General features: G+C 45.5%; 1 protein-coding gene and 1 long non-coding RNA gene across 4 annotated transcripts in view; one reads left to right on the forward strand and one right to left on the reverse strand.

Moving 5' to 3' along the window:
• GLIS1 (GLIS family zinc finger 1) overlaps positions 1–21,732 on the reverse strand; it is a 418,517-nt gene that overhangs the window by 336,474 nt on the left and 60,311 nt on the right. The window lies entirely within an intron of this gene.
• Positions 5,374–21,557, forward strand: LOC115473076. The gene is made up of 3 exons (XR_003942602.1): positions 5,374–5,500; positions 10,759–10,769; positions 21,546–21,557. It is a non-coding gene; the product is annotated as an uncharacterized LOC115473076 (long non-coding RNA).

Raw genomic sequence — 21,732 nt, forward strand, 5'->3', positions numbered from 1 at the left:
ATTTTCTAACAGAAAAACTCAAGGGATCTAAAAAATTTCTTTTTCTCGGCGATAATGACACACACTGGGGTTCCAATCTTACAGCACTATTTTTCCATAGTACAGCTGAATTGTGAATTCTTATCAAAGTAAGCAATGATTACCTAAATCCAATGGACGCCAGTTCCTTGGGCATATTATACCATTACAACATTTCAGAATTGCTTTCCAACAACGTCGCTTTTCTTCCTTGCCTCTCCCTTTAGGAACAGAACGAAGCACTTCTTTAATGGAGGCTTAATATCAAGTGACTGACTATACTGGTAAATCAAATCTGTTCTGTTTGCTGGATTATATAAAATTATCCCCCACTGATATAAATAAATGTACGAAAATAGCAACTGAGGATTTTCAGAAGGTCATCGGTGAGACACACATTTCTTCCATCTCTGCATCTTGATGTATATTTGAACAATTCCTTCAAAAAGGAATTAATACAAAACCTTCCAAGGACTAGGCAGACCTGCAAAATGTGTAACGACGATGTCTTAGAAACAAAATCGCATGATGAACTGAAGAGAAAACTGGGGGGGGGGGGGGAGGAAAGATTATTTCACTGGGAATTCAAATATTTCCCTAGTGCTAATTTTCTGCATTATAAGAGCTACTTACTCACCCACAAATCAAACGAGAACCAAAGACGTTGAATTCACTCCAAACCCCAGAATATTGATTTACTCTTCCAGCAGAATTTCAACTTTTGGTGACATGATTGGTTTGTTGCATGACATTTAAGGGGGAAATACTCTACACCAACAAGTGAAAAATCAAAGTAATAAAAATCTATACATTATGCCAAGAAAAAAAATTGTCAATACTAGCAGGCTGGATCATTTTAAGCCTCGACCATTCAATTGAACCCATTTCTTCTTTATTAAACTGCGACAATATGTTTCCAGTCCAGTGATACAGCTTTTCAAAAATACCACTGAAGAACATTTTCTGTTTGCCAGATTCCAATATTTACAAGCAACCAGAAATCTGTGAGAAAATTCAATTGAACACAGATGGCAGGAAATTCCTCTAAAATGATAGTGGCCAACTACAGACCACAATACATGAAAATAACCCAAAATACGAGACTTGAAGGCCATATCTTTTTTTTTTTTGCTTACACAATTCACAGTCTGTAATTTATTACCCTGAAACTGGCTATAGACTTAATGGACTTCTGAAATGTGACTATTCCATGATTTCGAACAATTAAACCAGGTGGCCGAAAATTAAATGATGGGGCCTTCAATGAAAGAACAGATGGCATCTAAAACCCCAGTTACGTACTTCCTATTTTTTTTTTTTTTAAAGGACTACATCCTCCTTGTGGGGTACTTTTACAAAGCCGTGCTAAAAAGTGGCCAGTGCTCGGTATCACTTTTAACGTGGTGGTAAAATGGACTCCTTGCCATATTTTTTTTGTAATGGCCACATGCTAATTTCTCCATTAGACCATTACCGCTGGAACCAGTACTGCCACTTATGTAGGAAGCAGTAAAGTGGAGGAGTGGCCTAGTGGTTAGGGTGGTGGACTTTGGTCCTGTGGAACTGAGTTCAATTCCCACTTCAGGCACAGGCAGCTCCTTGTGACTCTGGGCAAAGTCACTTAACCCTCCATTGCCCCATGTAAGCCGCATTGAGCCTGCCATGAGTGGGAAAGTGCGGGGTACAAATGTAACACAAATAAAATAGATACTATTGCAGATTCTACATGGAATGTTGCTATTCCACTAGCTGAAACCACTCAAATCTCCAAACTATAAGATCTTTGGTAAATATAATCACGCTCTTCACAAATCCAAAGATAAGAACTATGTGTGTGCAAACGGCTTATCTATAAAATGATTTTGTTATATTTTTAATTTTTTCATATATATAATGATTTATATAATTATATATTGATTTGGGAGCCCTCGGTAGATACCACTTTAAGGCAACTTCATTGTTTCTTGCCTGGTGGCATAGTCTCTCTTCATTGGGTCATCCCTTAATTGACTATTTATAAATGCTGTTGCAAACACACTCCACAAAAGTGCTCAAAAATATACGTGCTCTGAGCACGTATATTTTTGAGCACTTTTGTGGAGTGTGTTTGCAACAGCATTTATAAATAGTCAATTAAGGGACGACCCAATGAAGAGAGACTATGCCACCAGGCAAGAAACAATGAAGTTGCCTTAAAGTGGTATCTACCGAGGGCTCCCAAATCAATATATAATTATATAAATCATTATATATATGAAAAAATTAAAAATATAACAAAATCATTTTATAGATAAGCCGTTTGCACACACATAGTTCTTATCTTTGCTATTCCACTAGCAACATTCCATGTAGAAGCCTGCGCGGCCACATGGGTGATCTGCAAGGGCCGACTTCTACATGGAATGTTGCTAGTGGAATAGCTGCAACATTCCATGTAGAATCTCAAATAGTAGCAACAGTGGAGGAGTGGCCTAGTGGTTAGGGTGGAGGACTTTGGTCCTGGGGAACTGAGTTTGATTCCCACTTCAGGCACAGGCAGCTCCTTGTGACTCTAGGCAAGTCACTTAACCCTCCATTGCCCCATGTAAGCCGCATTGAGCCTGCCATGAGTGGGAAAGTGCGGGGTACAAATATAACAAAAATAAAGAAAAATAAAGGCTCCCGTGCTACTCCTGTGTGAATTGGTTAGCGCGCAGTTATGTGCCAATGCAACTCAATTAGCGTAGGCATGCCTACTCTCTGTCCATGGGCATGCCTCCCATGCTGGAAAATCTCTCTATATAAAACGCAACTCCAACGTTCTAATGAAGCCTCTGTTAGCCAACATTCTAAGTGAAGGGGGCGAGATCGCATTGTGTCTGCCCCGCCCATGCATCAAACGTGATGACGTCGAGGGCGGAGCAATGACACTCAACCAATCGCATCGCTCGGCAGCGAAGCGTCAGGGAAGGAGGCGGCGCTCTCGACATCTAGCCTTCCCTTCGCTGTGTTCCGCCTTCTTCTGACGTCAAGGATGACGTCAAAAGAAGGCGGAACACAGCAAAGGGAAACCTAGACGTCGGGAGCACCGCCTCCTTCCCTGACGCTTCGCTGCCGGAACCGCCACGGAGGTAAATTTAAAAACAAGAAAAAAAAAAACACACATGTTGGGGGGAGAGAAGAGGGTGGCCACTAAAGTACAACAATGGGAGCGGGAGGGCAGGGGAGAAATGACAGCATGGATGCGAAGGGGGGGGGGGGGGGGAGAAGAGGGCGGGCCAGGCTGGGACATGGGAGAGAGAGGAGCATGGATGCGAGGGGGGGTCATGGAAGGGAGAGAGGGGACTTGCTGGAAAAGGATGAATGGAGGCGGCAGGGGACAGAGGAGCATGGATGGCCATGGATTGGGAGGGGAGGGCTCAGGGAGAGAGGGGAATTGCTGGAAAGGGATGAATGGAGGGGGCAGGGGACAGAGGAGCATGGATGGGTATGGATTGGGAGGGCAGGACTCAGGGAGAGAGCGAAATTGCTGGAAAGGGATAAATGGAGGGGACAGATGGGCATGGATGGATATGGATTGCAGGGCAGGCCTCAAGGAGAGAGGGGAATTGCTGGATAGGGATGAATGGAGGGGCCAGGTGACAAAGGAGCATGGATGGGCATGGATTGGAAGGGCAGGACTCAGGAAGAGGGGAATTGCTGGAAAGGGATGAATGGAGGGCACAGATGGGCATGGATGCATATGGATTGCAGGGCAGGCCTCAGGCAGAGAGGGGAATTGCTGGATAGGGATGAATGGAGGGGCCAGGTGACAGAGGAGCATGGATTGGAAGGGCAGGACTCAGGAAGAGGGGAATTTCTGGATAGGGATGAATGGAGGGCACAGATGGGCATGGATGCATATGGATTGCAGGGCAGGCCTCAGGCAGAGAGGGGAATTGCTGGATAGGGATGAATGGAGGGGCCAGGTGACAGAGGAGCATGGATTGGAAGGGCAGGACTCAGGGAGAGGGGAATTGCTGGATAGGGATGAATGGAGGGGACAGATGGGCATGGATGGATATGGATTGCAGGGCACGCCTCAGGGACAGATGGGAATTGCTGGATAGGGATGAATGGAGGGGGCAGGTGACAGAGGAACATGGATGGGCATGGATTGGGAGGCCAGGGCTCAGGGAGAGAGGGGAATTGCTGGAAAAGGATGAATGGAGGGAGCAGGGCACAGATGGGCATGGATTGGGAGGGCAGGGCTCACACTCTCTCTCTCATATACAATGTCTTTCTGACTCTCACTCTCACACACTCTGTCTCACACTGTATCACATTCACTCTCTATGTGCCACACACTCACTCACACACTCGCTTGGTCTCATACACTCACTCTCACAGAGAATCTGTGTCTCACACACACTCTCTCTCTCTCGCCCACACACACACACTCTCTCTCACACTGTGTCTCACATACACACTTGCACACACTCTCATTCTCACACACACACTCTGTCACACACACTCACACCCACACTCACTCTCTCACACACTCACACTTTCACTCTGACTCTCAAACAGTCACTCTCACATACACTCTCCCAAACATACACACTCCGAGGAAAACCTTGCTAGCGCCCGTTTCATTTGTGTCAGAAACGGGCCTTTTTTACTAGTAAAAAATATTTTCCAGTGTGGGATTAGCACACACTAAGCAGGAAACTACCATGGGATGCCTCAACGCATCCCGAAGTAATGCGCTTTTAGCGCACGGTAGGCCTACCAATCCTTAGTAAAAGGGGCCCTATAAGACTTCAGAAAACATATACTCACAGTGCAAAGAGGCAATTTACTAAAGGGTGTTAGAATCTAGGCTTAGCGCATCTTAACGTGGGACTTCCCCACACACTAAGCCCAGATTCAACATGGCAGTATTTAGGGTTTTTCCATTTTTTTTTTTTATTTTGCTAATTTTTCCATTAGCACGAGGTTCTTGCAAAGTGTTCACGAGAGAGCACTTACTGCCTCCTATTTACGAGGCACTAAGGGGTCCTTTTTACTAAAATGCGCTAATGGATTTGGTGCACGCTAATTAATTAGTGTGCATTGAGGGACCCTTTTACAAAGGCACTTAAGAGCCTATGTGCGTGCATCAAATCGGCATTACCGCCCAGCTAGCACATGTGCCTGGTGGTAATTCCGAGTTTGGCGTGCGGCAAAAACCCGCAGTAGAAAATAATTTTCTATTTTCTACCAGGGGGCATTCCTGGCGGTAATCGGGAGTTGGCACGCACTGGACGGTTACCGCCTGGGTAACGCGTGAGCCCTTATGGCTAAGTCAATGGGTGACGTTGAGGGCTTAGGCTGTAACTAGATGCGCACTGGTTTTCATTTTGCCACACGTCCATTTCCCGGCCAAAAAAGCCCCCTTTTTTTCCAGATGCGGTGGAGACATGGTCCAGCACATGTCCAGTTCATGCGCCCACACCATCACAGGCCACTTCTTGGTGCGCAAGTGCCATGCAGCCTATAGGTATACAATGAGCTGCACGGCATTTAGAACATGATGATTATCACCAGGGGCATAGCCAGACTTCGGCAGGAGAGGGGTCCAGAGTCCGAGGTGAGGGGGCACATTTTAGCGCCCCCCCTGCCGCCATCGACCCCCCCCCCCGCCATCGCTGACCCCGCCGCCGCTACCACCAACTTTACCCCCCCCTGCCGACGACCCTCTCGACCCTCCCCCTGCCGCCAACCCGCCATCGCCTACCTTTGCTGGCGGGGGACCCTAACTCCCACCAGCCGAGGTCCTCTTCTTCCCACGTCAGAAACAGAAGGAAGCCTTGCGTGGGAAGAAGAGGACCTCGGCTGGCGGGGGTTATGGTCCCCTGCCAGCAAAGGCAGGCGATGGTGGGAGGGGGGGGGGTCGAGAGGGTCATCAGCAGGGGGTCCAGGGCCAAATCTATGGGGGCCCAGGCCCCTCTGGCCCCACGTAGCTACGCCACTGATTATTACATGTTAAATCTGTCAGTGCACCTTAGTCAAAGACCCCTAAGTGCTCCTGTGTTAACTTAGCATTATTTTTATTTATTTGTTACATTTGTATCCCACATTTTCCCACCTATTTGCAGGCTCAATGTGGCTTACATAGTACCGTCAAAGGCGTTTGCATTAGTCAGTTAGTGTGCGCTATTGTGAACGTGCTAGCTAGTTAACACTTCCATGCCCAGTCTCTGCCCATGACATGCCCCTCTAAAATTTTTTTTTTAAATAGTTAATGCACGGTTACAGCTAGATTCTATATATGGTGCCAAAAAAAAAATCAGCGCCGAAAAAAGCGCTAACTCTATAAACCTCGCTTAAAGTTAGGCCTGGTTTATAGAATAGCGCTTAGGCCCAGCAATCGCACCTAACTTTAAGCGCGTCCATTTGTACCAACTGAAATGTGATGCAAACGTACACACCTACATTCAGCACGTATCCCCGTTGTTCTATAACAACGCGACTAAATTTTTAGGAATGCCCCCATTACACCCATGACCCCTCCCATTTCCACAGCTGCTTTTTCAGATCGAGCATAAATGCCAATTAAATCTAATTACTGCCAATAATTGCTTGTTAAAAAGCCAATTACAAGTGCTAATTAGCTCATTTTTCAATTAATTGGCACATGTTCAAATTTGTGTGTGCAATTTTTGGAAGCTTTTATAGAATTAGGGGGTCAGCGTGTGCTAATAGGCCAAATACCAGAAAACACTTTAACGCATTTTGAAGTAGCCTGGTTTTTAGGCGCCAAGCACGCAGTAGGCCTTAACATCCTTTTGTAAAAGGGCCCCAAAATGAGGCGCTTTTAATTTTTAAATCTTTTATTGAACATAACAGAGCATAAGAGTTGCCATATTGGGACAGACCAAAGGTCCATCAAGCCCAGCATCCTGTTTCCAACAGTGGCCAATCCAGGTCACAAGTACCTGGCAGAAACCTAAATAGTAGCAACATTCTATGTAGAACCCCAAAGAGTAGCAAGATTCTAGAATTCTAAAGAATAACAAGATTCCATGCAGAATTTCAAAGTGTAGCAACATTCCATGTAGAACCCCAAAGAGTAGCAAGATTCTAGAATTCTAAAGAATAACAAGATTCCATGCAGAATTTCAGAGTGAAGCAACATTCCATGTAGAACCCCAAAGAGTAGCAGGATTCTATTCAGAATCACAAGTACATAAGTGTTGCCATACTGGGACAGACCGAAGGCCCATCAAGCCCAGCATCCTGTTTCCAACAGTGGCCAATCCAGGTCACAAGTACCTGGCAAGATCCCAAAACAGTACAGTACATTTGATGCTGCTTATCCTAGAAATAAGCCGTGGAGTTTCCCCGTTGGCTGCAGTACTTGGAGAGGACCTAGGGAACAGGAGTGGTTCTCAGCAGAGATTGTTACCCTGTAACTGTCAGAAGCAGAGGCTTCAGTGACATAGGAAACCTCAGAGTTAAGAGAGTGTTCACCTACCTTGTGAAGCTGTCAGAGAGAGACTACAAGAGCCTGAGTTAAGAAGTGACTGTGTATTTATCCTGTGGAGCCTCTTAGGGACAGTGGTCCAACTAGGACTCATAGCAAAGCTCTAAGTGATTGTATGGTTAAGGTGTCAGGCACGTGGAGAGAACAGACTTGAGAAATCCTTTATTTTTGAGTTTAAATAAACTTGTTGTTTATAGACACTCTCATTGCAAATAGTGTATACTGTCTTGAAAGAGTGTGTACCATTTTTGGCAAACAAACACAATTTTGTGTGTTTCTTCTACTAGATTTAATTTGATAAAAACCTTAAAGTCAAAGGGAGAATAATAATAATTACTGAGGGTAATTATTCCGTATTTCTGTGGATGGCACTGTCATTCTCCCTGTCTCATCTGCTCGTAACCTTGGGGTCATCTTTCACTTCTCTCTCTCCTTCTCTGCTCACATTCAGCAGATTGCCAAAGCCTGTTGTTTCTTTCTTTATAACATCAGCAAAATCTGTCCCTTCATCTCTGAGCACTCTACCAGAACCCTTATCCACACTCTTATCATCTCTCGCCTAGATTATTGCAACCTACTTCTCACCGGCCTCCCTCTTAGCCATCTCTCTCCTCTTCAATCGGTTTAAAATTCTGCTGCATGAATCATTTTCCACCAGAGTCGCTATGCTCACATTAGCCCTTTCCTCAAGTCACTTCACTGGCTCCCTATATGTTTCCGCATTCAATTCAAACTTCTCTTACTGACCTATAAGTGCATTCACTCTGCCACTCCCCAGTACCTCTCCACTCTTGTCTCTCCGTACGCCCCCCTCTCGGGTACTCCGTTCTGTAGATAAATCTCTTATCTGTCCCCTTCTCCTCTACTGCTAATTCCAGATTCCGTTCCTTTTATCTTGCTGCACCTCACGCCTGGAATAGACTTCCTGAGCCTGTACGTCTAGCCCCGTCTTTGGCCGTTTTCAAGTCCAAACTTAAAGCCCACTTCTTTACCACTGCTTTTGACTCCTAACCACTACTCACTTGCCCTGTCCTTTATCCTCACCTCTTTATTCCCTTACCCTTATTGTTCTGTCTGTTTACCTGTCTTATCTAGATTGTAAGCTCTTTGAGCAGGGACTGGCTTTTTGTGTGTGGTGTACAGCGCTGTGTATGCCTTGTAGCGCTATAGAAGTGATAAGTAGTAGTAGGGTTAAAGATCATTTCAAGAAATATACAAAAAACATTATTTATAGGGTCCAGTATTCAGCTGGCGGTGCTAAGCCAGTAACTCACCACCAGTGGAGTTATTCCTGGCTATTCAAAGCCAGGCCCTGTCCAGGCTTTGGTTTTGAATATCCGGTTATTTTTGCGCCAGCTAACATATGCCACTTAAGTCGATATTCAGTACTTAAGCGGCCATGGGCTAGTATATAAAAATAGGGCAGATGTATGTGCTAAACCTGACCACTTTCAGTGGCGTAGCCAGACCTCGAGGTGGGAGGGGGCCAGAACCTGAGGTGGGGGGCACATTTTGGTCGCTGCCCCACCGCTGTACCCCTTTCTGCCGTCCCCCTCCGCCGCTGCCTCACCGCCCTGCCGCTCCCCACCCACTGCCACTGTTATACATCTTGGCTGGTGGGAGTCCCCAACCCCCTCCAGCTGAAGCACCGTCATCGCAAATACCTTGGCTGGCGGGGGTCCCCAGCCCCCACCAGCTGAAGACTTCGTCCAGCACTGGTCTCTGGTGCCACCGCATTGCCTGCCTTGCTCTCTCTTCCTCTCACATCCAGCACGTCGAGCCCTTCAGCTGGTGGGGGTTGGAGACCCCTGCCAGCCAACCAGGGGCCCAGAGCAAATTTGGGGGGGCCCAGGCCCCCTGGCCCCACATAGCTACGCCACTGTTAAGGACTGAATATCAGCATTTAAGCGGCCAAGTGCTGACTCCGCCTCTGGAGTGCCCCCAACATAACTGGCTTTGAGTTCAGCGCTAACCGCAAATTTCAGCGACACTTAACCGATTAAGTGCCACTGAAAATTAGCAGCTAGCCCTGACCAAGCGATTTAGTCAGTCAGCAGCCAGCTAAATCACTTTGAATATCAGCTCCAAAATTCTTAACAAAACTATTTCATCCAAACCTTTCCAAAAAAATTGTTTAATGATTTTTTAATACATTTTTGTTGTACTCAAAAATATTGAGAATTCATCTCAGCTTGTATAAACTTAGACAAATATATCTCAGTTAATTTTAATCACAACACAACAGTGTTATTTATATGAAAATTCCACTCAATACAACCATCCACCATTCGAAAAAATGTGCAAATTTATAACCAACTTATCTTGCATTGTTTCCAGAGCTTTTATTACGGAGCCACTGATCCCATTTTTGCAGCGACATGGGATATGTTGTTCACATTTCCTGTATCGTTGCAAACGAAGCCTTTCCGCCATCGCCATTCACCATAGTCATCCTTCCTTCCATTTCTGCACTTCCTCCTCTTTTTTATTTTTTTAAATTTTCCTCTCTCCAGCTCTGCTGAGCATTTATTGTAAACCACCTGACTGCTATTCGGCGATTGACGGTATAGCAAATAAAGTTAAATAAATAAATTAGTCACGACGTGTGATTCAGAGGTACCAACCTCTTTTCGTTATACTTCCAACATGACTTCTTCATTTGGGACCATTTAAAATTCATTTGTCCCCGTTGCCCAGAATCATTCCTCTAAACACAGGAAGAGAACTGTGGTGGAAATTTCTAGCATATCTAATATCAGTTCCAGCTTAAGCACCAGCTTTTTCCCTGTTTTACTTTATGAGTTACAGTAATTCATGTACTCAGCTGAGGACTATCTTTCTTTTATTTGTCTCCAGAAAGGCTGTAGTTACTGGTCCCTCAGGGCAGAGAGTTGGCCAGGCTGCTGCTTTCAGACTTAAGAATAAAACACTGTCATGGGACGTTTTGACACTTTCCTTCAGATATTCATGTGTAGCACATACAAAAGGCAAAGCTGTAACTGAGCACCTTCATTTATCCACCATATCCACACCATACTGCTCTCTTCCCGTCTCACAAAACTTGAAAATTTCTTGGAGTTACCATTGATCGAAACCTCACGCTCGATGCCCACGTGAAGAACACGACAAAAAAGATGAAACTATAGTGTAGTAAATTTAAAACAAATCGGAGAAAATTTTTCTTCACCCAACGTGTAATTAAACTCTGGAATTCGTTGCCGGAGAAAGTGGTGAACGCGGTTAGCTTAGCAGAGTTTAAAAAGGGGTTGGACGGTTTCCTAAAGGACAAGTCCATAAACCGCTACTAAACGGACTTGGAAAACTCCAAAATTCCAGGAATAACATGTATAGAATGTTTGTACGTTTGGGAAGCTTGCCAGGTGCCCTTGGCCTGGATTGGCCGCTGTCGTGGACAGGATGCTGGGCTCGATGGACCCTTGGTCTTTTCCCAGTATGGCATTACTTATGTACATATGTACTTATGTTCCACTCCATGTGGAAACTCAAAAGAGTAAAACCTTTCTTCCCTAGATACATCTTCCGTACCCTGGTACAGTCAATGGTAATAAGTCATCTGGATTACTGCAACGCACTGTACGCTGGCTGCAAAGAACAGACTATCAAAAATCTCCAAACAGCTCAGAACACTGCCGCCAGACTCATATTTGGAAAAACTAAATATGAAAGTGCAAAACCCCTAAGAGAGAAACTTCACTGGCTCCCACTTAAGGAACGCATTGCGTTCAAGATCTGCACGATTGTTCACAAAATCATCCACGCAGACGCCCCAATCTACATGCTAAACCTCGTGGATCTACCTCCCAGAAACGCCATAAGATCATCCCGCGAATTTCTCAATCTGCACTTCCCCAGCTGTAAAGGACTAAAATACAAACTGATGCATGCCACTACCTTCTCTTACATAAGCACGCAGTTGTGGAATGCATTACCTACAGCCCTGAAAACTATTGACGAAATAACCAACTTTCGCAAATCTCTGAAGACATATCTCTTCAACAAGGCCTACAAACAGAACCTATAGCCTTACTAAACTACCTCGCCTAACCACCCAGTTATGAAGGTCACCTTCTATACTTACCCGCCTATCACTTTCCTTTTTCTCCCCATACGTAATCTCTGTACATTACTAATTGTATCTGATATCCTGGAATGACAATGTCATAACAAAACTCTGTTACCCACACTGAGCCTGCAAATAGGTGGGAAAATGTGGGATACAAATGCAATAAATAAAATAAATTTACCTAAACGAAGCAGAAGAAAAAGCACAGCAGGACCTTCAGGTGTGGGACAATCAGGAATTCTTTATTAGAAGGACACGCAAATATTAACTTTGAAGGAGTTAGAATTTCAGTGAAATTAAATAGAGAGGAGAGAATTTGCCATACTTTGGACCAAAATCGGTATCATAGCATTCAACGAGTAAATGGAGAAGGGACCCTTGATGTTCCGTACATGACCAACACAAATTATCGTTCAACAAACCTGCAACCTTCATTTTTTGAGGAGTCCATAAGACTCTGTGATGCAGAAAAAAAGAGAGATTGAGGGAAGGTTGATGAAGCAATGGGTTTGCTTGTTTTAGCCCAAAACGTATGCCATTGATGGTCAGTAAATGAACATTGTAAATCAGATTCCCATACTGAATCAGAAGGACACAACACGGGCCGTGTTTCGACGATAATTTGCCTGGGTCAGAGGTCACAAAGTTTCTTAGGAAAACAATGCAGATCTTCCACTTTACAGGTCGAGACAGTGCAATCCCGCTAGAAAATTCAATGCGTACATTTAGGTGTAAGACTTAAGCTTTTATTTGGACTCAACGCTGGGGGGGGGGGAGTTCATGCGCCAGAAGGGGGGGTTGATTCACCGGGGGGGGTGTCGTGCTGCACCCGGGGGGGGGGGGTGCGCAGCGGCGATCCGCCCCGGGTGTCAGCCAACCTAGGATCGCCACTGCCCAAATCTGTCCTTCAACCTATTCTCCATCAGCACGAGGCAGGTTTGGGAGCCCCTTGTAGTATGGGGTCCCAGCAGGCACACAAATTATAGATTAATGTCAGTTGCACATGAAACTTCTCTTTATATAAAAGGCAACACCAACGTTCTATGAAGCCTCCAGCCGGAAGTGTGAAGGGGGAGAGATATCCGGTTTCCCCATGAGTGTCTGCCCCGCCCTCTCTGTAACACAAACAGTCAGTGAAGGAAAACACAGCAAAGCAGTGAAGGACTCAGAGGGGGGAGGGGAGAGAGGGCAGAGGGCAGGGACACACACACTCCCACAGAAGAAAACCTTGCTAGCCCCCGTTTCATTTGCATCAGAAACGGGGCTTTTTTACTAGTAATATAATAATGAGCAGATAATTGATGTTAACTAGCAATGAGTAGAATATGTAGAAGTCTGTGAGCAGATACAGTAAGCACAAGCTGTTTAAGCTCTGCCCTATACTTCGGGCCGCTGGAAATGGGGACAGTGGTGTTCCTGTGTCAGCTGCCACCCAGGGCGGATCGCTGCTTTGCACCCCCTCCCAGCTCATCAACTCCTGGAGGTGCAGGGAGCAGTCACGCGGCTGTCGACTCCGCAGGTTCCCTGCCCCGGAACAGGAAGTAACGTCAGAGGGAGCATGGAACCGACAGCCACGTGGCTGCTCCCTGCACCCCCTTGCAGCGTACACCCGGGGCGGACCGCCCCCACCGCCCCGCCCTTGGTACGCCACTGAATGGGGAACCTGCTGCACCTACTCCTAGGACTTAGGAGTAAAGAGAAGTATGGCTTATTGCTTAAGTCCTAATAAACCAGTAACATAAACTCCACCCCAAATAGAACCTTACAAGTCCACTGTTTATATTTAATGCAAGGAAAAAGACGGCGCCCTGTAAGTACCAGTGGGGTAAGATCTCCAGCGGTAACTCCGTAATTGTAATTATCACAGATCCTCTGAAGAAACAGGTCTAGCGAAATGGGTACCTGTTAGGATATCATATTTCAGTTAAGTGAATAAGTTTTGTTCATCCTCACATTGCTTTTATTTATTTTATTTTTATTACATTTGTACCCCGCACTTTCCCACTCATGGCAGGCTCAATGCGGCTTACATGGGGCAATGGAGGGTTAAGTGACTTGCCCAGAGTCACAAGGAGCTGCCTGTGTCTGAAGTGGGAATTGAACTCAGTTCCTCAGGACCAGAGTCCACCACCCTAACCACTAGGCCACTCCTCCACTGTTGCTACTATTTGAGGTTCTACATGGAATGTTGCTGCTATTCCACTAGCAACATTCCATGTAGAAGTCGGCCATTGCAGATCACCAATGTGGCCGTGCAGGCTTCTGTGAGTCTGACGTCCTGCAAGTACTCACAGAAACAGAAGCCTGCGCAGCCTTCTACGTGGAATGTTGCTAGTGGAATAGCAACATTCCATGTAGAATGTCCAATAGTAGCAACATTCCACGTAGAATCTCCAATAGTATCTATTTTATTTTTGTTACATTTGTACCCCGCGCTTTCCCACTCATGGTAGGCTCAATGCGGCAGGCAATGGAGGGTTAAGTGACTTGCCCAGAGTCACAAGGAGCTGCCTGTGCCTGAAGTGGGGATCGAACTCAGTTCCTCAGATCCCCAGGACCAAAGTCCACCACCCTAACCACTAGGCCACTCCTCCACAAACGTTAACAAATAAATAAAAAGAAGTTATGAAAGAAGAATGAACTAACACAGACTGTGTTTAAAGCTTTTGTTTTTGGGTGTGGGGGGGGGGGGAGTGTTGACTAATGATTGAGTCAACTCCTAAGGGTGATTAAGATAGCCGGAACACAAGGTGGCGATTATATCACAGGACGACGTCTGAGGTCTTTTCCCCTTTATTAAATATACTAAATGGTATTCATCCCAGAGTACTGATAGAATTGAAAAATGAACTTGAGGAACTATTGTTAGTAATATGTAATTTATCTTTAAAATCGAGCATGGTACCGGAAGATTGGAAGGTGGCCAATGCAGTGCTGATACTTTAAAAAGGTTCCAGAGGGGATCTGGGAAATTATAGACCAGTGAGCTTGATGTCGGTGCCGGGCAAAATGATAGAGACTATTATAAAGAACAAAATTACAGAGCATGTTCAAAAGCATGGATTAATGAGACAAAGCCAACATGGATTTGGTGAAGGGAAATATCGCCTCACCAATTAGTCTATTACATTTCTTTGAAGGAGTGAACAAACAGGTGGACAAAGGTGAGCCAGTTGATATTGTGTATCTGGATTTTGAGAAGGCGTTTGACAAAGTACCTCATGAAAGACACCAGAATAAACTGGAGAGTCATGGGATAGGAGGAAGTGTCCTATTGTGGATTAAAAACTGGTTAAAAGATAGAAAACAGAGAGTAGGGTTAAATGGTCAGTATTCTCGATGGAGAAGGGTAGTTAGTGGGCTTCCCCAGGGGTCTGTGCTGGGACCACTGCTTTTTAACATATTTATAAATGATCTAGAGATGGGAGTAATTAATTAAATTTGCTGATGACACAAAGTTATTCAAAGTTGTTAAATCGCAAGAGGATTGTGAAAAATTACAAGTGGACCTTACGAGACTGGGAGACTGGGCCTCTAAATGGCAGATGACGTTTAATGTGAGCAAGTACAAAGTGATGCATGTGGGAAAGAGGAATTCAAATTATAGCTACATTAGGAGTCACTGACCAAGAAAGGGATCTTGGCGTCATCGTTGATGATACATTGAAACCTTCTGCTCAGTGTGCTGCTGCAGCTAAGAAAGCAAATAGAATGTTAGGTATTATTAGGAAAGGAATGGAAAACCAAAATGAGGATGTTGTAATGCCTTTGTATCGCTCCATGGTGTGACCGCACCGCGAATATTGTGTTCAATTCTGGTCACCCCATCTCAAAAAAGATATAGTGGAATTAGAAAAGGTGCAGAGAAGGGCCACGAAAATGATAAAGGGGATGGGATGACTTCGCTATGAGGAAAGGCTGAAGCAGCTAGGGCTCTTCAGCTTGGAGAAAAGACGGCTGAGGGGAGATCTGATAGAGGTCTATAAAATAATGAGTGAAGGGATAGACGTGACTTGTTTGTTTACTCTTTCCAAAAATACTAGGGGGCATGCAATGAAGCTACAAAGTCGTAAATTTAAAACAAATCGGAGAAAATTTTTCTTCACTCAATGTCTAATTAAATTCTGGAATTCGTTGCCAGAGAATGTGTTAATGGCGGTTAGCTTAGCAGGGTTTTTAAATGGTTTGAACGGCTTCCTAAAGGAAAAATCCATAGACCATTATTAAAATGGACTTGGGGAAAATCCACTGCTTATTTCTGGGATAAGCAGCATAAAATGTTTTGTACTTTTTTGGGATCTTGCCAGGTATTTGTGACCTGCCTTGGCCACTGTTGGAAACAGGATGCTGGGCTTGATGGACCTTTGGTCTTTTCCAGTATGGCAATACTTATGTACTAAACAGTGGACTTGTAAGGTTCTCTTTGGGGTGTTATTGTGTAATTCCAGCAGGGCACCCAGACTTCCAGTCCTATATTAGGATCCTTAAACACCTTGCAGAGGCTGAGAGAAATACAGGAGGCACTTATAGTAACCAACTTCCTGGGGATACCACCTCCGTCCAGGACCAGCTTATATAACTTGCTTCAGAGCCTCCCTAGGCCGGATATTCAGCTGCTGGTGATCAACGTTTTGCTGACCGCCACCAGTGTTAAACCCAGAAATTCAGTGCTGGGTCCATCTGGGCACTGGCACTGAATTTTCAGGTTAATAGAGCTGGCTAAGTTAAGGGGAAAGGGGATGGGACTTGATATACTGCCTTTCTGTGGTTAAATCAAAGTGGTTTATGTATTATATACATGTACTTATTTTGTACCTGGGACAATGGAGGATTAAGTGACTTGCCCAGAGTCACAAGGAGATGCAGAGGGAATTGAACCCAGTTCCCCAGGATCAAAGTCCGCTGCACTAACCACTAGGCTACTCCTCCACTAGCATCATGTAGAAGCCCGCCCTTGCAGATCAGCAATGCGGCCGCGTTGCTGATCTGCAAGGGCGGGCTTCTACATGGAATGTTGCTAGTGGAATAGCAACAGAATCTCAAATAGTAGCAACATTCCATGTAGAATATCAAATAGTAGCAACAGAATCTCAATAGTAGCAACATTCCATGTAGAATCTCAAATAGGGAAAGGGAACTGGGACTTGATATACTGCCTTTCTGTGGTTTTTCCAACTGCATTCAAAGCAGTTTACATATTATATTCAGGTACTTATTTTGTACCAGGGGCAATGGAGGGTTAAGTGACTTGCCCAGAGTCACAAGGAGCTACAGTGGGAATCAAACTCAGCTCCCCACAATCAAAGCCCGCTGTACTAACCACTAGGCTACTCCTTCACTGATAGGACTGACTTTTATGCAGTTAACCTATCTGGTTAAGTTCTGAATATCAGGCCAAGCACTGACTCCACCCCCAGAACACCCCGAAAATATCCAGATTTCAGTTTGTTGCTAACCGATTATTTTCGGCAGCTCTAACTGATTAAGTGCTGCTGAAAATGACCAGTTAGCCCCGGCCAGGAGCCATTTCTGGCCAGTTAAATTGCTTTGAATATCGACCCGGCTGAATGTCCCTGCAGTGCTAATTTCAAAGACAATTCTCTTTAATTCATTCTTGCCATGAAGTGATTCACTGTTCAGGAGAAGAGTTACACAGAGTATTCACATATTTGTTAGAAGGAGATTAAGGACTTTGTAAATAATTTTGCTTGTTGCTGCTGCTGTTATTATTACTGTTCACTAATTGATAACAAAAGACTCTGAGTAAACAAGTTGGTTTGGAAAACAGATGGTAGTGGTCTGACTTACTGAGTGAGAGAAGCAGGGCAGCCCAGAGACAGAGCCAGGCCCAAGGCAGGGCTGCTGCAGCCGCCGCCACCCCCCCCCCCCCTCCTCCGTCCTTCACCTTCCTGTGGCTGCTCCTCCCTTGGCCTGTCACTGTCCTGCTCCTGTGTGTTGGGACCCAGGTTATAGAGTTAACGCAATCACCTGGGTCCTGACACACAGGAGCTGGAGAGAGACAGACCCCAGCACTGGGCTCCCCCCCCCCCACCCCACCTTGGAGGCCAGGCCTGGAGCGGCCCTGGAGAGAAGAGAATAGCATGTGTAGTAATAGCCTGCGGCCTACTGGTGCATGCCAGTCCCAGGCCCAAGGCAGCCACCTAGGCAAACTCTTTTAAAAAAACATTCTCCTTGTCTAAAAAAGAAAAAAAGAGAGGTGTAGAATCGTAGAAAATTTTTCTTCACTCAGTGTGTAATTAAACTCTGGAATTCATTGCCAGAGATTGTAGTAAAAGCAGTTAGCTTAGCGGGGTTTTAAAAAGGTTTGGACGGCATCCTAAAGGAAAAGTCCATTTCCTCAGCGCGTCTGGAAAAAAAAGCATTTTTTTTTGTGCCGGAAAATGGACGTGCGGCAAAATTAAAACCAGTGCACGTCCATTTTTGGCCTGAGACCTTACCGCCACCCATTGACTTAGTGGTAAAGTCTCATGCGCTAACTGGGTAGTGAGCTTTCAACGCTCGTAAACTACCGATTACCGCTGGGTAAGCGCCACACGGGAAAAAATAGAAAATATTTTCTACCACGTGTTTTGGGCATGCGCCAAATTTGGAATTACCACCCGGGGCACACGGTAGCTGGACGGTAGTGCCAATTTGACGTGTGTTGGACACACATAAGCGCCTACGCGCCTTAGTAAAAGGGCCCAAAAGTGACTAAAGAAAGTTGCACATGAGGTCAGAGAGATGGTTAAATATTATCTCAGCTAGGGTAGGAGTGAATTAACATGTCCTGCTGCAGTATGTTAACCACACTGAGATTTATTTCACGTGCTTGATATACCGCATGGGGCCTAGCCAAGACTTCAATGCGATTTACAAAAACAAATTAAAAAGTAGAAGAAAATGAGAAATGGAAAAGAGAAAAATTTAAAAACGAAGAAAAGGGTGAAGGAATTAGGGGGGGGGGGGAGAGACAGTGACGTGAGAAGGGGGAGGGGAGGAGACAGAGAAAAAAAAGGGAGGAAATCAGAAAAACTGGGCAAAAGGGAAGGGTTATGAAGGAGGGTCAAATGCAGTTCTTAAAAGATGAATTTTTAGTGCCAGTTTGAAAGATGCAATGGTGGCTTAATCCCAAATCCGACGTGGGAGCTCATTCCAGAGTTTAGGACCTAAATAGCTAAAAGCAGAATCTTAAGTACTGGTGAGATGGATAAAAGAGGGCACTGGTAAGGAAAGAAGATTATTATCAGCCGATCTAAGACAACGTAAGGTAGAGGAGGGAGTAAGATACCTGTTCAGATAGAGAGGGGCAGAAGGGGAGCTAGATTTATAAACCAACAATAGAATCTTGAATTTTATTTGGGAGGAAATAGGAAGCCAGTATTCAGAAATCAGAAAAGGAGTGATACTTAGAGAGTTGCACGGGGACAGAAATCTTACCCGTCCCCACAAGAATTTAATGGTACATTTTGGCTCTCTCAGTCTCTCTCTGGGTTCGAACTGCAGCACTGCAGGCAAGGATGGAACAGAAGTTGGACCTTGGAGCACTCTCGTGCGTACATGTAAGACTGGTCTCTGATTCACTGGCACTGTGTGCTGAAAGGTCGCCACATGCACGCGCCAGTAGGTCAGGTGACATCTGATGCTTGAGCCTGTGTCAGAGCTGAGGTCTGCACATCAGCCTGGGAGCAGAGAGGATTTATAGTAACGTAGTGACAGCAGATAAAAACCTGAACGGTCCGGTCTGCCCAATAGTCACGCTCATTATCAATTCATAATTAAAATCAACAATGAACGTGATATTATATACTTGATTATGGTCTTTCTTTGGCGTTTCTGGGACATAGACCATAGAAGTCCGCCCGGCCCTATCCTTATGTTCCAACTGCTGGACTTGTCATTGAAGCCCATTCCAGCCTAGTTGTCTTCTCATTTGCAGGAAACAGACCGAAATGTCTGTCCAGCACTGTCCTCATGTTTCAGCCACTAAAGTTGCTATCTAAGCCCTTTCCAGCCCATCCTAAACCAGATTGCCATATATGAGACATAGACCGTACAGGTCTCCTGGTATCGGCCCTAGTTCATCACAGCCGAAGTCACCATCTAAGCATCACTCGACACATCCACACACATGCAGCCATATAAGTTTAGGTTTTTTTATAACTTCCACTTTCTAATTAGAGATCCTCCATGTTCATCCCATGCCTTTTTGAATTCCATCACCATTTGTGTTTCTACCATCTCCTTAATGGAGACTTTCTGTATCTGTGCTGTTAAAGCAAGGAGGAGGAGGAGACGGCACTCAAAGAACTTGGTACTCAGTAAGTGCGAGGCTAGCACAAGTGCCACGTACACTTCCACGGGAACCCCAAAGGAATGGCTTCTATCTTCACAGGATCCCCATGGGAACCCTGCAGGAACAGTTTTCATCCCTAAGGGAACCCCACAGGAACAGCTTCCGTCCCCAAGGGAACCCCACAGGAACAGCTTTCATTACCACGGGAACCCTGCAGGAACGGCTTCCATCCCCATGGGAACCCCACAGGAACGGCTTCCGTCCCCGAGGGAACCCCACAGGAACGGCTTTCATCACCACGGGAACCCCGCAGGAATGGCTTCCATCACCACGGGAACCCCGCAGGAATGGCTTCCGTCCCCAAGGGAACCCCACAGGAACAGCTTTCATCACCACGGGAACCCTGCAGGAACGGCTTCCGTCCCCAAGGGAACCCCACAGGAACAGCTTTCATCACCACGGGAACCCTGCAGGAACGGCTTCCATCCCCATGGGAACCCTACAGGAACAGCTTTCATCACCACGGGAACCCTGCAGGAACGGCTTCCATCCCCATGGGAACCCGGCAGGAATGACTTCCATCACCATGGGAATGCCACAGGAATGACTTCCATCCCCACGGGAACCCCGCAGAACTGCTTCCATCCCCACGGGAACCCCGCAGAACTGCTTCCGTCCCCGCGGGAATCCCACAGAACTGCTTCCGTCTCTGTGGGAACCCCGTTCCCGTGGAAGCCTCTAGTGATACTGGGTTCTGCTAGTATTCTACAACCGAATCTAGGCACCTTGATTCCATTATAGGATAGGTTCGTTCCATGCCTAAATCAAGACACCCAGTTAGAGAAATGCCCCTCATATCCCCAGATAACATTAATAGAGGTATCCATTTCCAACAGCCTCCAAACTTGTCTACACAGAAGATAAAGTAAGGTCAAATTAAACCAAATCCCCTCATCTCACAAATGTAAACAAGAAGAAATGGAACCAGCTGATAATTCTCACAACTAGTAAAAATACCACTGAGTCTACTAAAACATATCATATCGAGTGCAAATGTGGGCTTTCAGATGTTATCGGTAACAGTCTTAATTCTGCGTCCCGCATCACTGAAAACCACCATATTGGGAGAACGCTCATAAACAGCCTCTCACACATATCTGATTGGCTCATGCATAGAGGACTGAAATTTCAAGGAAGCCCAGCACAAGTTCCACCCTTCCATCGGGCATGGTACCAAGACGCTGATGCCTGCAGAACAGCAAAATAATATAAACATAACAATTAGTACGGAGGATGCTTTTTAGTTTTTGGAACTGCACTATCGTAAAATGGATTTTGAATAAGGTAAACAATTCCCCTGAAACTCAGACTGCAGCCCTGCTGCTTCATTTAGACAATCTGATAGGGATTTATTCTGGCATGAAAGCGCTCTGGAATGAATATGGACTTGGGGTATTGAATAACGCACAAAACAAAGGCAGTGCAGGCCTAGAAATGTATTGTGTGCTGTGCATTCAATCAAATTAGGAGCACAGAATTTACCAAGATGGAAAAAATTAATGGAGGAGTGGCCTAGAGGTTAGGGTGGTGGACTTTGGTCCTGAGGAACTGAGTTCGATTCCCACTTCAGGCACAGGCAGCTCCTTGTGACTCTGGGCAAGTCACTTAACCCTCCGTTGCCCCATGTAAGCCGCATTGAGCCTGCCATGAGTGGGAAAGCGCGGGGTACAAATGTAACAAAAATAAAATAGATACTATTGGAGATTCTACATGGAATGTTGCTACTATTGGAGATTCTACATGGAATGTTGCTATTCCACTAGCAACATTCCATGGCTGCGCAGGCTT

This window comes from Microcaecilia unicolor, chromosome 6 (genome assembly GCF_901765095.1).
Source record: "Microcaecilia unicolor chromosome 6, aMicUni1.1, whole genome shotgun sequence".
Taxonomy (NCBI): domain Eukaryota; kingdom Metazoa; phylum Chordata; class Amphibia; order Gymnophiona; family Siphonopidae; genus Microcaecilia; species Microcaecilia unicolor.